General features: G+C 32.1%; 1 pseudogene; it reads right to left on the minus strand.

Annotated features, from left to right (window-relative positions):
* Positions 1-764: 764 nt before the first annotated feature.
* On the minus strand, positions 765-3,053 carry LOC117913266 (annotated as a pseudogene).
* Positions 3,054-12,642: the final 9,589 nt, after the last annotated feature.

Raw genomic sequence — 12,642 nt, forward strand, 5'->3', positions numbered from 1 at the left:
AACCTAGTTGTAGTTTTGAACCAAAATCCCATTAATTTGAGTTTATGTTAAGCCCTAAGTCTAATTTGTTTTTAGAATTAATTGAAACTAACTTGGATTTGACTTTAAAAATATATTAAATGCATTTAGAATTAATTTGACCATAATATAAAAAAAATTACTTTAATAGAATCTAATATAAACAAATTTATCAAATATAAAACAATTATATATAAGTTTTACAATATCAATTTGGTTTGGTTTTTATCGATTAGAAGACAAGAAAATTGAAAATCCAACTGGCAAAATCGGTTTTCAAAATTTTCTAATCGAATTGACCTTTTTTATTTTTTATTTTTTATTTTTATTTTTGAAAACTAAATGAATATGATCGGTTTTAGTTGGTTTTGATCGGTTTGTTGGTTTTATGGGTTTCGCTTACACCCCTATATACGGTGAAACTCCTTTTAAAATAAACTTCAACTTGAGAAGGTTCTCAAAAATTTGAATTTAATTTAATTTCTAAATTTTAATTAAAATATTTTTAGTTTAGATATTTTCTTTACTTGAGACCAAAAAAAAAAAAAATGCCAATAAAAACCAACTTGACATTTAGTTCACTAGAATAATTGCAATACCAACAGGCAACAGCATGCGATGAGTGCAAAGATCTATTCTCGAGGTTTGTTATTGTCGATCATCCTTCTTCATATTGTACGTCCGCGTACCCCTTATTATGATATGATCTCTACTGAAGATCTATTTTTTTCCATGCATAACAATATCCTTCTAAATGGGAAAGAGACATGCATTAGTCCCAACAGAGAACGTAATTATGTTAATAGGCTTCCTCCAGTGCAAAACCAAGCTCCTGCAGTACCAATTGAGCCTTATCCTGAATGACCTTCCACAGACTGTCAAAATGCCTAGTCTCAGTCAATGTGGAGCCAATTGCACAGCGTATGATATAGATCCCACCCACCACTGCATGAGTCATGAATGCACATCCACTTCCCTTAACAACCATTAGCAGCCTTGAGTTCAGCTCTGTGCCCTCCCCTTCTTGTTTGGGCCTCAGTCTGAAGCACACCAGTGCAAACCTTCTCGGCACCACAACCTCAAATCTGGGGTCTTTGGCTACATGTGCCTCGAATCGCTTGGCCAAGTTTACATTGCTGCGTATATGGAACATGAGGTTGTGCAAGCCATGCCTGCGAATCACCACCCAAACTTTGATCGCCCTGAATCTTCTGCTCAGTGCTATTTGCCAATCTCTGTAGTCTATGACCTTCTTTGATTCGCTTGCATTGTTCCTCAGATACTCAGGAGCAGTTGATAATGAATCCACAAATAGATTTGGTTCTTTAATCCATAGACAACAGTAGTCCATGTTGGTGAGGAGCCATTTGTGGGGGTTATACTAATCGAATCTGCAAGTTCAACCCCATTCAAATGGGGCCTGAATTCGGGACATATACAGGCACTTCCTGCATAAGCTGCACCAATGTGGAGCCACACCTTGAAGTCCTTTGCGACGTGCCCTAGTGCCTCAAGAGGATCAAGAGCCCTAGAGGTTGTGGTTCCCACAGTGGCACAAAGAAACAATGGAACAAGGCCAACTCCAATGTCCTCCTCCATTGCTGTGTGAACATCGTCTGGGCATAGTGCAAAATCATTTGAAAATGACGTGGGGAGGCTTCGAAAATTTGAGGTTGGAATACCGACCAACTTGGAGGCCTTTTGAAGGGTGGAATGTGTTTGATCAGAACCATAGACCACCAACTTAGTTATTTTAGGATGGCCAATCTTTTTGAGTACTTTGTCCCTTGGAGCAGCTAAACTACAAAGTATGGCCTCACAGGTACTTCCATGCAAGACACTGCCACCACCTCCTGAGAAAAGAAATGAAGGTGGAAGCATGAGCATTTTCCCAACCCAATCCATCGCAATGGATTCGAGTTCAGTGGCGGCAGGAGAAGCAATCCAGTTGAAGCCTACCACATTAAGTCCAGTGCAAAGCATCTCACCAAGAAAGCCAGCAGTGCTAGCATTTGCTTGGAAATAGCCAAAGAAGTTGGGACTCTGCCAGTGAGTGAGGCCTGGAATGATGCTATCTGATACTTCCTTTTAGGATGCTTTCCAAGGGCTTGGAGAATATGGGGCACTGTCCGGACAATGGTGCACTAGGTACCCAGAATCAACTTGGCTTTGAACAAGGTACTTCTCCACATTTCTATAGTAATCAGCAATGAAATCGACTAACTTTTTGGACTCCTCGGAGAAACTCTGTGGATCCAGGGGGCTAAAGTTGTTCAAGCAGAGGCATTCATTGTAACAAAAATGAAAAAAACTGCTGAAATTGCCTTGTAGTTAGTGGGATATGGTTGTATGTTCTCAAACATCTGAAAGGCCATTTATAAGAGTGGCCTCACATAAGAGTGTTCATGTCATGCCCCAAAACCCACTTCAAGGGTATGATGGTCATTTCAAACCTCAAGCCCAAAGACTCAAAGTGAAAATGACACAAATATTCATCTTGTAACTGTAAATTACCAATTACCAAATTCATGTTCAGAGTAGTAGAACAAAATTTCTAAAATCTTCAAATCTTAACTTTAAAACTAACACATCAACCAAAGTGTTATTTTCCAAATAACTCAAAACTCAAATAATCTAAACAGGAATTAAATTTTAACATCTAAATAATATTGTCCAAAATAAAGTTTGAACCAAAATCCTAGCTAACAAAGAAAAATTCCTAGCCTAGCCATCACTCTTTGCCTGAACTAAAAGCACATGAAAAACTATCAAAGAAGGGGAATGAGCTCAAAGCCGAATAAGGAATAGTCAGCGACAAGCGGAATGAGATAGTGTTCCGAAATGTCACCTTATTGAGTGCTCGATAGTCTACACATGCTTCTCCTAAAAAAGAACAGGTGTGCCATACGGTGACTTGGTTGAAGCAAGCCCATATCCAATAGCTCTTTCAACTTTTTCCTTAGTTTTGCCAACTCAGGCTGTGACATGCGATAAGGTGCATGAGTTGGTAGCCTTGTGGCCAACACAAGGTCCATGATCAACTTCCTTTTAATATAATTTCATGGATAAAACATTTTCAATTATAATTATAAACAGGAGATATAACATATAATCATTTTCATAAAAACTTTTAAATTCAACATGCTATTACATTCAAAACTTTTTAACCAAACATTTTTACATTTATGTCAAAACAATTTCATATCAAATATATTCAAAATATTTTTACTCTGGTTATCGAATAATAAATGGTGCCCAATTATATGGGACTTCACAAATGAGCGATTAACCTCAAATTTGTTATTTTTAAGATGGACAAAACCAAAGGTCAATAATTATAACCCATTGACTAGAGCCATAAGGTCAACTATTATAACCTGTTAACTAGTGCCTCAAATTCCAAAATCCAGAAACATCGCAATTCTTATTATTATTATTTTCATTTTCTTTTTCCAATCTAAAGCTTCCACAAACCATTTGTTTATTTATTTTCTAAATCTAAAATTTCTTTTGTTCCATCGATTTTTCATTTTAAATTTACTTATTTATTTTTTCTATTCAATTGAAAATTTTGAACTTTTCATATCTTCATCAATAAATCAACCTACACTCACAAATTTCCAAACTTTTTGATCTAAAAGTTAAATAAACAAACCCTAATCTAAATTAGAATTTTTCAAAGAATATCTAATATGTTCAAAACTAATTAAGAAATCTAAAATATTAATATGGGGGTTAGAATCTTATATAAAAAAGTGATCTTCAAACCTAAACTTCCAAATCTTAAGTTCTACGTTTCCCTTACACTTTCTCATCTTTGTGATCTTTCTAATCTCGGTGTAAAAGGATTTTTTTTTAATAGAGAATACAATAAATATTGAATTTATACCTAGGGATTTTAATATGAAAAAACCATTTTACTCTTATTAAATTAAATTATTATTATTTTTTTCTAAATTATGGTTTTACCCCCTAAATTGGGTTTGGGGGCATCAACAAAAAAGGTTTTCAAAATGAAGACTATATTTAGTCTGTTTGGCTTCTGTGATATAATGGGTTAATAACATGGAAATACTAACATGACCGTATTATATAAAGATCCTCTTAGAGTGCATAAAGAATTGCTTTGAGCTAAAGTTGTGGAGATATCATTTTATGGTTATTGGTCTCATTGAATAAAAGGCATCATCCTATGATCCAAATTGTATTGCATGATTATTTGAATGTATTCCTAGTAATTATGAGAGTTTCAACTAATGGAAAATGATAAAAGTTATGTTCGTGCAGCTATTTTTTTGCAAAAAAATATTATTTATCTCCCTTAGTCTTTCATAAATTTTAAATCTTCTTGATCTTTATTATAATTTGGCAATTTTATATAAATCCCCACTTCAGCAAGAACTATTTCCTTCTTTCTCTCAAGTTTTATCCTGAAAGAACTATTTTATGCATTCCTTAATACCTTAAATTTGTTTTAGATTTTAATGTTCTGAATAATAATAATAATAATAATAATAATAATAATAATAATAACAATAACACCTACTCAGATGGAAGGTCTGTACCTACTCAGATGGAAGGTCTTCATTGTTTCAGTCGAGTAGGTTGTGCTCTTATTATTTTGGATTTTGAAGTTCTAAATAATAACTTGTACCAACTCATATGAAAGATCTTTATTGTTTTATCCGAGTTGTTCTAAATAATAACTTGAACCTACTTAGATGGAAGGTCTCTTTATTGTTTTATCCGAGTGGTTCTAAATAGTAACTTGAACCTACTTAGATGGAAGGTCTTTATTGTTTTGGTCAAGTAGGGAATCTCTTGAACTATGTAAATTATTGTGCTCAGATAATAAAGGTACATCACAAAGTTATGAAATATGTATAGGTACAAAGTTATGGTTGAAGATGAACAGTTTATACATAAAAAAGTTTTTAAATAAATAGTTGTTGCTCTCTACACAGTAAATCCATTAATGATAATCTTCATGATCTATTAAAGTTTTTGAATAATCTGCACATGGATCTCTTAAATAGTAAAGTTTGAAGTCTTTGAACCATTGAGCATTGCACCATATTTATTAAATGATGTTGTTAAAAATATATATAATAAGAATCTCATATTAATGTTTTTATTTCAAATTTTTATTATATAAAATCTTTAAAGAAATGTAAATATTTAAATTCTTGTTTATTTTTATAATAATAATATGATAATAATTATAAAAAATAATATAAATTAATTAATATAATAATTTTAAAACAATAAAATACAAAGAGAAAAAGATAAAATTAAATATTATAAATTTTTTCATCTTAAATATATCTTAAATCTTAAATATTACATATTTCTATTTAATAAAATTTAAAATATTAAAATTTATCATTTACTTTAATATACCAAATATAAAATAAAACATTATTAAAATTTGTAATTTAAAATTTTTTAAATTTTTATAATTATTTTAAATTTTATAAAATATATAAATTATATATTTATTGCATCATCGATTCAACCACGATTCGACCGCCGATCCGACCAGTGAATCGTGAACTAATAATTTTTCCAATTCAATGACTGATCTAGTTCTGAAAACATTGGTATTTATAAATTGCAATTATGCAAAACCCATCGATCAGGACAAACATTGTTGAAAGTACAATAAAGAGCTTTGGCATTGGATTTATTTCCTTTATTGTCCATTTGTTCCATCTAGAGCTTCTTGATGGGTAATTGAATTCCCCTTTCCTTTTCTTAGATTTTGCTATTCTCAACAAACTCAAAAAAGTCTCCAGTTAGCAATAGATCAACTTTTTTCATTACACCCAACTATTTTGGCCCCATTTGCTATATGGCAGCTCTAGAAAAGTGCACATGGGATCATTTTGTGCCAATGTTGGCTCCAAGTGAGCTCTCTAGCTTGGGATTTTGCAACTTGGAATTGTATGTGATGGATTGTTTAATTGTGTAAATACTTGAGTACAAAGACTCGAGGTAAGTTTTTCAACTTCAAGAATCATGCCCCAAGATCCACTCTAAGGGAATTATGATTATTTCACACTTCAATCTCAGAGATTCAAATGCAAATGACTCAAACAAGTTTCTTATAATTAGAAAGTTATCAATTATCAAATACTTGTTCAAAGTAAATAAAAACATACTATAGTCCTCAAAAATTCATCTTCATGAAAACTAGCACATCAAACACTTTGCTATAATCCAAGAAACTTCAAACTCAAATAATCCAAACAGTCATCAATTTCTAATATTTAAAAATTGCGCCAAAATAGAAGTCTAAACAAAAAAATCCTAACAAAGAATGATTTCCATTCTAATCATTACTCTTCCCCTTAACTTACGTAAAAATATTCAACAAAAGGGAATAGACTCAAAATCCAATGAGGAATATTGATAAAGTTTCACAGGTAAATTTTTTAATTATGAATACAAATAGGATATACAATTTAGCAATCATTATCATAAAAATGATTGAATTTTGAAGATATTCAAAATTATTTATGTTAATTCCAATTTCATATCAAATCAAAATTAAATTATTTCATAATATTTTCACTCTAGGTGTTAAATAACAAATTGTGCTTGATAGATGAGAAGTTACAAATGAGTGATTAGCCTAAAATATTATGCCTTTATAAGGTTGATGCAACCAAATTTTATTAGTATTAGTAACCTTTAACCGAACCCCTAGAGGTTGGGGTTTAATGTAATTACATTCCGTATCAAAGAATATAAAGGTAAACAATACTAACATTGTTAACAAGGGTCAAACAAATTAGAGTCAAACAATTGTGTATCATTTTATTTGAACTTACAAAAATTATAATATCTCCATTTTTTTTGCTATAAACAATTAAAATGATCTAAAAAAAAATTCATGCAAAATGTATTTGATCCATGTTATTCAAAACTTGTATTAATTTCCTTACCTTGAAGAAACACTCAAAATCCTAAAGAACTTAATCCTCACCTAAAATAACATTAAAAAAATATTACTATTGATTATTTATCTAAAATTATAATATAACAATCCTAATACTATTTTGTACTAAGATTAATATTCATTATTACACCCATTAATTTGAAACTATTGCTCTTAAATCTTCCCAAGAATCTATCACTTTTTCAATTTTTTTTATTAGTTTAAATTAAAGCTCTTAAAAAAAAAAAACCTCTTCCTTTTATTTATTTGGATTAAACTAGTTATTATTATAATTTTATTTTTCTCCTCATTTAAACTAAAACCAATAACCATCTTATGCAAGTAGCAATCCCACTCCAACACTAATGCTGTAATTTTGTTTTAATCATCTTTCCACACAATAACCATCTTATCTACTTTCTTTTTTGCAATCGCTTACAATCTAAGCATTTCATCTCCACCTCACACACATTCCAGATTTCTATTTTATTTTATTTTTTGTTTTCCTATACATACAATCATCCATCACATGCACATACTGCAACTTCTTTCACGCTTCCACCACACTACAAATTTTTCTTCTTGGCAAAGACATTAGAGCCAATAATTATATTTGTTTTTTTAATAATCTAAATAACTAAAAATTTTCTATCTCAATCAATGAATCCCTCTATATTTTTATAACTCTAATTTTTTATTTAAAATTAAATAAATCAAAACCTAATCTAGATTTAGAATTTTTTTTTTCAAAAGGATATTTAAATTGTTCAAAACTAATTAATGAATCTAAAATACTAATCTAAGGGTTAGAATTTTGCCTAAAATAATTGTTGTTCAAACCTTAAACTCCCAAAACTTCAACATTACATTCTTTGATCTCTTTGATCTCTCTGATCTATGTGCAAAAGGGTTTACTTATAGAGAAGTCAAAGAGTCTAACTTATACCTGGTTTTTCATACACGACCTTTTTACCCACTTTTATTTTTTATTTTATTATTTTTAAATTATGATTTTCCCCTTAAAATTTGGGGCATTACATCCTTCTCTCCTTAACAAAAGTTTAGTCCTTCAAACTTAACATATTTGAGTCTCTGAATAGATATGGATACTTTTAATCTTTCTCTAATTAAAATAGCCCTTTCAACTGTATAGGTCCAAGCCTTGAAAGTTTTCTTTCTCCAACAAATAGGAGATCAATATCTCCTGCCATACAACCCTTAAAAGGTGTCATCCTAGTACTATATTGAAAGCTATTATTGTAGGTAAACTCTACCAAAGGTAGGTAATCATCCTAGTTGCCTTTCACGTCTAAAACGTATGCTCTTAACAAATTAGTACAGAAACTCATCTTAATACCCAAAGCTTTTTGTAAAAACTATGCCAAAATTTGAGAAGTAAAAGGATGCCAACTATTGACACACTAAACACTGAGCCCAAAATTGTGCAATATCACATTTTGTACTTGACCACCAATAGTTTCGCCTTAAATCTTTGTACATCTTTGTCCCTCTAAAGTGGATTGCAAGCTTAGAATAATGAGCTTCCTCCAAAAGCTCCTTCCTTATGTCTCTATTATCTAAACACAGTCCAATCCCAAATCTTAAGGCCCTATCATTTGATAAAATAAAGCTAGGCTTACTACTCTTCTTAACTTTCTTTATAAGCTACACTACCTAAGGATCAATCTTTTTTTAAGGTTGATATCAGCGAGGAAGAAACAACAAAGACTCAATGAAGAAACTGTGCTTCGAGAGTTTCAGAAATGGAGATTATGCATGATGATGTCTGGAATTTACAATCCAAAAGGCTTTTTGTAAGGCCACAACTTATAGGTGATACGACTGAGCTGGACAGATTCCCCCTGTAATTGTTTACTGCAAGATGCTTCAATGACACAATCAGAGCAAGAATAGCTTTGTTGATGCTTTACCAAAAGAATGTAGGACTATTTTACAGCTTTAGAAAATCAGTTTACCATTACAAAAATGAAGAGTGATCAATCGAAGAATGGGAAGTATGGTAATTTGGGATTTGTGCACAACAATTCTGCCTCAATTTCAGACTTGGAAAAAGAACCTAAAAGAGAATTTTGAAGAAGAATGCCCATGTTTACTCATGGCAGGGGAAAGAATTGGAAAAACAGTAGAAGGTATCGGTGCAGCATTGGCGAATCACACAGACTGGTTTGATTCTGAGAAGAATGACTGTAAGAGTTGGAAGTCCTCTTACGAAAAGAGATTCTATAACTATGCCATGGATAGTGAGCAAGCAATACGATGTTCCTGACTCTATGACTAATTGCAAGTTGGTAGATGGCCACCAACTTCACACCCCACTGGTCATTAACTTTCTATCGACTTAGACAGACTCCACCTACGACCCTTTGTGGCAGAAACCGAATCAGGAAAGGAAGATATTGGTTGATTTCTTTTAAAATAGGGCCAGTAGCCTGATGCACTTCGGTGAATATTGGACTTCTCAAGTAGCTCAGATGGTTTTCAGAATCTCTGTGAATAGGGAGAGCAAGAGGCACGGCAGACTGAAGTTTAAAGATTGCATGATCAACTTCTAGAGATATTTGAAAGGCGGATGAATTTTGGCTTCATCAAAAGAAAACTAAGAACCCAAAAATCGAGTTACAGCCAAATCAAATGCTACCAAACATATTGGTCTCAAAGCAATGGGGTTCAGGATAGCAAAAGGACTTTGTACTTGCGGAGGTTGAAATTGATCAAGTTGTCACCAAGGGAATTACCAGCTTATTCTTGATGAACAAGTTGAAAACATATACAGATTTTGTTCTTTAATTCAACTGGAAATCAAGTGTAGGGAATTACCAGCTTATTCTTGATGAACAAGTTGAAAACATATACAGATTTTGTTCTTTAATTCAACTGGAAATCAAGTGTACCTCACCATCATATATAGTTGAAATCCTCAAAACAAAAATCGTTATACAATCTGATCAGAAATTAAGGCCCTTCAGAGCCAACTTGTTGTCCAAATCTTAAAGGTTCAGATAATAATAATAACGAAAATAACAATGATTAAATAAATAAATGCGAAAATTGGAATTTTGGAAATTAGGAATTAATTTGGAAATCGGAATTTTAAAGGATTATTTAAAGATGGAATTTTAAAAATAAATAAATAGAATAATAATAATAACGAAAATAACAATGATTAAATAAATAAATGTGAAAATTGGAATTTTGGAAATTGGAAATTAAATTTGAAAATCAAAATTTTGAAAAGTTATTTAAAGATGGAATTTTAAAAATAAATAAATAAATAAACAAATAGAATAATTATAATAACAAAAATAATAATGATTAAATAAATAAATGTGAAAATTAGAATTTTGAAAATTGGGAATTAAATTCGGAAATTGGAATTTTGAAAATCATTTGAGAATTGGAGTTTTGAAGATTAAATTATGAATTGGAGTTTTGGAAATTAAATTTGAAAGAAATTGAAGTTTTGAAAATTAATTGAGAATTGGAGTTTTGAAAATTAAATTACGCAAATTGGAATCTTGGAAATTATTTGAAGATGGAATTTCAAAAATAAATAAATAAACTAATAATAATAATATTAATAATAATAAACAAATGTGAAAATTGGAATTCTGGAGATTGGAAATTCAATTCGGAAATTGGAATTTTGAAGAATTATTTAAAGATGGAATTTTACAAAAATAATTAAATAAGTAAATAAATAGAATAATAATAATAATAATGAAAATAGAATGATTAAATAAATAAATGTGAAAATTGGAAATTGGAAATTAAAATTGGAAATCAAAATTTTGAAGATTATTTAAAAAACAAAGTTTTAAAAATTAAATTGGAAAATCGGAATTTCGAAAAATTGTTTGAGAATGAGAATTTTAGTGATCATTTGAAAATTGGAATAGAAATGAGATTAATCGAGAAACCGGGATTTTAAGAATCATTTAAAAAGAATTTTCAGAAATCAAACATTTGACACCAAACTTTGACACGTGAAAAAATAAATAAATAAATAAATAAATAATAAAAACAAAAGAAAAAAAATTCCACCATGAGACCACAACTAGACCCATGTCACTGCCACTTATTTATTCAAAAAACTTGTGGTGCCCCTGCCACTTATGAGAATTCCCATGCCACCATTGACTTGTCATCCATGATTTATTTAAACCTTTTCATGTCATTAGTGAATGGCCACTTCTGGAAGACGAATAATGAAGCCCCACTTCTCCACGAAAAGCATCAACTTGCAGCCCATGTACACCCAGTAGCACACAAGTCACCATGCAGAGCCTCGTTCCACCTCTTAAAGGGTGGCAACCTGAAATCCTTGCAAGCAATCACATTTCCCATCTTCTTTTCTCACCACATCTACCTAGTTTATCAGCTCCCTCCCCTCCTCTCAATGGTGCCACCTCAACAGTTCCACCACACCAATCTTACTCTTCTGCTTATCACCAACCTTCAATATCGTTATAGGTAACATCTGGCTTTTCAAATTGGCTGAGAAGCGAGATGCTAGAGTTAGCCTCTAGTGGCAAGACATCAACGAGAGCATTGGAATGGCGGTGGAGAGTAACAGAATCGGAGGGCTCCAAAAGCTCTTAATTAATCATGTTGAGAATCTTGACATAGTAATTAGAACCTGTAGTAGATCCCACTATACCATACTTCTGATCGGCCATCTCCATGAACTAGCTGATGACAAGGGGCGCGAACTGAATCCTCTTGACCTCCTCTTGGGCTTGAAGGAGCTCTCGCTTGAGATTTTTCTACTCATCCTTGGAGTATTCTTCGTGGATGTCGATGAACTCAAGCTAACGCTGGAGGAATTTAAGGTGGCCATAGAGATCATCCTCGTTGGAGAAGGAAGAAGGAGGGCCGAAGAAACCTTGGATGTCAAATCTTGTGGAGGGGAATGATGGTGATGGCTAAGACGAGGGTTCTGGTTCCATAACCATGGCCATCTTTCGGTTTCTTTGCTCTCTCATTGGTATTATTTCACCCAGTAAAAACCCATGTTCCACAATCACTCTGAACCTCTTAATGTTTTATATTCATCGTACCCAGCTCTCCATAGGTGGACATCAGAAACAGGGGAAAGGAAGAAAAAAAAAAACAAGAGAACAGAGCACAAGTGAAGGAAGCAAAATGAACCAACTATAGCTACATGTTTCATGTCTTAATCAACGGGCCAAAAACGGGTGAATGAAACAGGGAGCAGAAACACGATTCTCATAAACAACACAATAAAACTGAACCATATTCAGAATATATCTCAAAGAAAAACAAAGGTGCATAGATGAGTATGGCAAGATCCAGTCTATCAATCGCTTAAAAAGCAACAAGCAATGCATGGATGTGTGATATTCACACCCAAATCAGCAAATAACACTCAAAATCAACAAGCACATAGGAAGAAAACGATGAAATGTACAATGGCCATACCTGGGTTTCTCAAAGCTTTTGTAGATTCTCACACTTTTCTTTACTCCAAAATCGGTAAGACTCCAGCTTCCTTCATTTTCTCTGTTCTCTGTTCTGCTTCTCTTCTCTTTCTCTCACTTTTTTTTTCCTTTTTTTTTTAGCCTTACCTCTCATATCTCTTTTTTCTTTCCATTCCCTCACATGCTTAAAAAATCCCTCACACGTTTCTCCTTCATCAATCCTTC

The sequence above is a fragment of the Vitis riparia genome, chromosome 4 (genome assembly GCF_004353265.1).
Source record: "Vitis riparia cultivar Riparia Gloire de Montpellier isolate 1030 chromosome 4, EGFV_Vit.rip_1.0, whole genome shotgun sequence".
Lineage (NCBI taxonomy): Eukaryota > Viridiplantae > Streptophyta > Magnoliopsida > Vitales > Vitaceae > Vitis > Vitis riparia.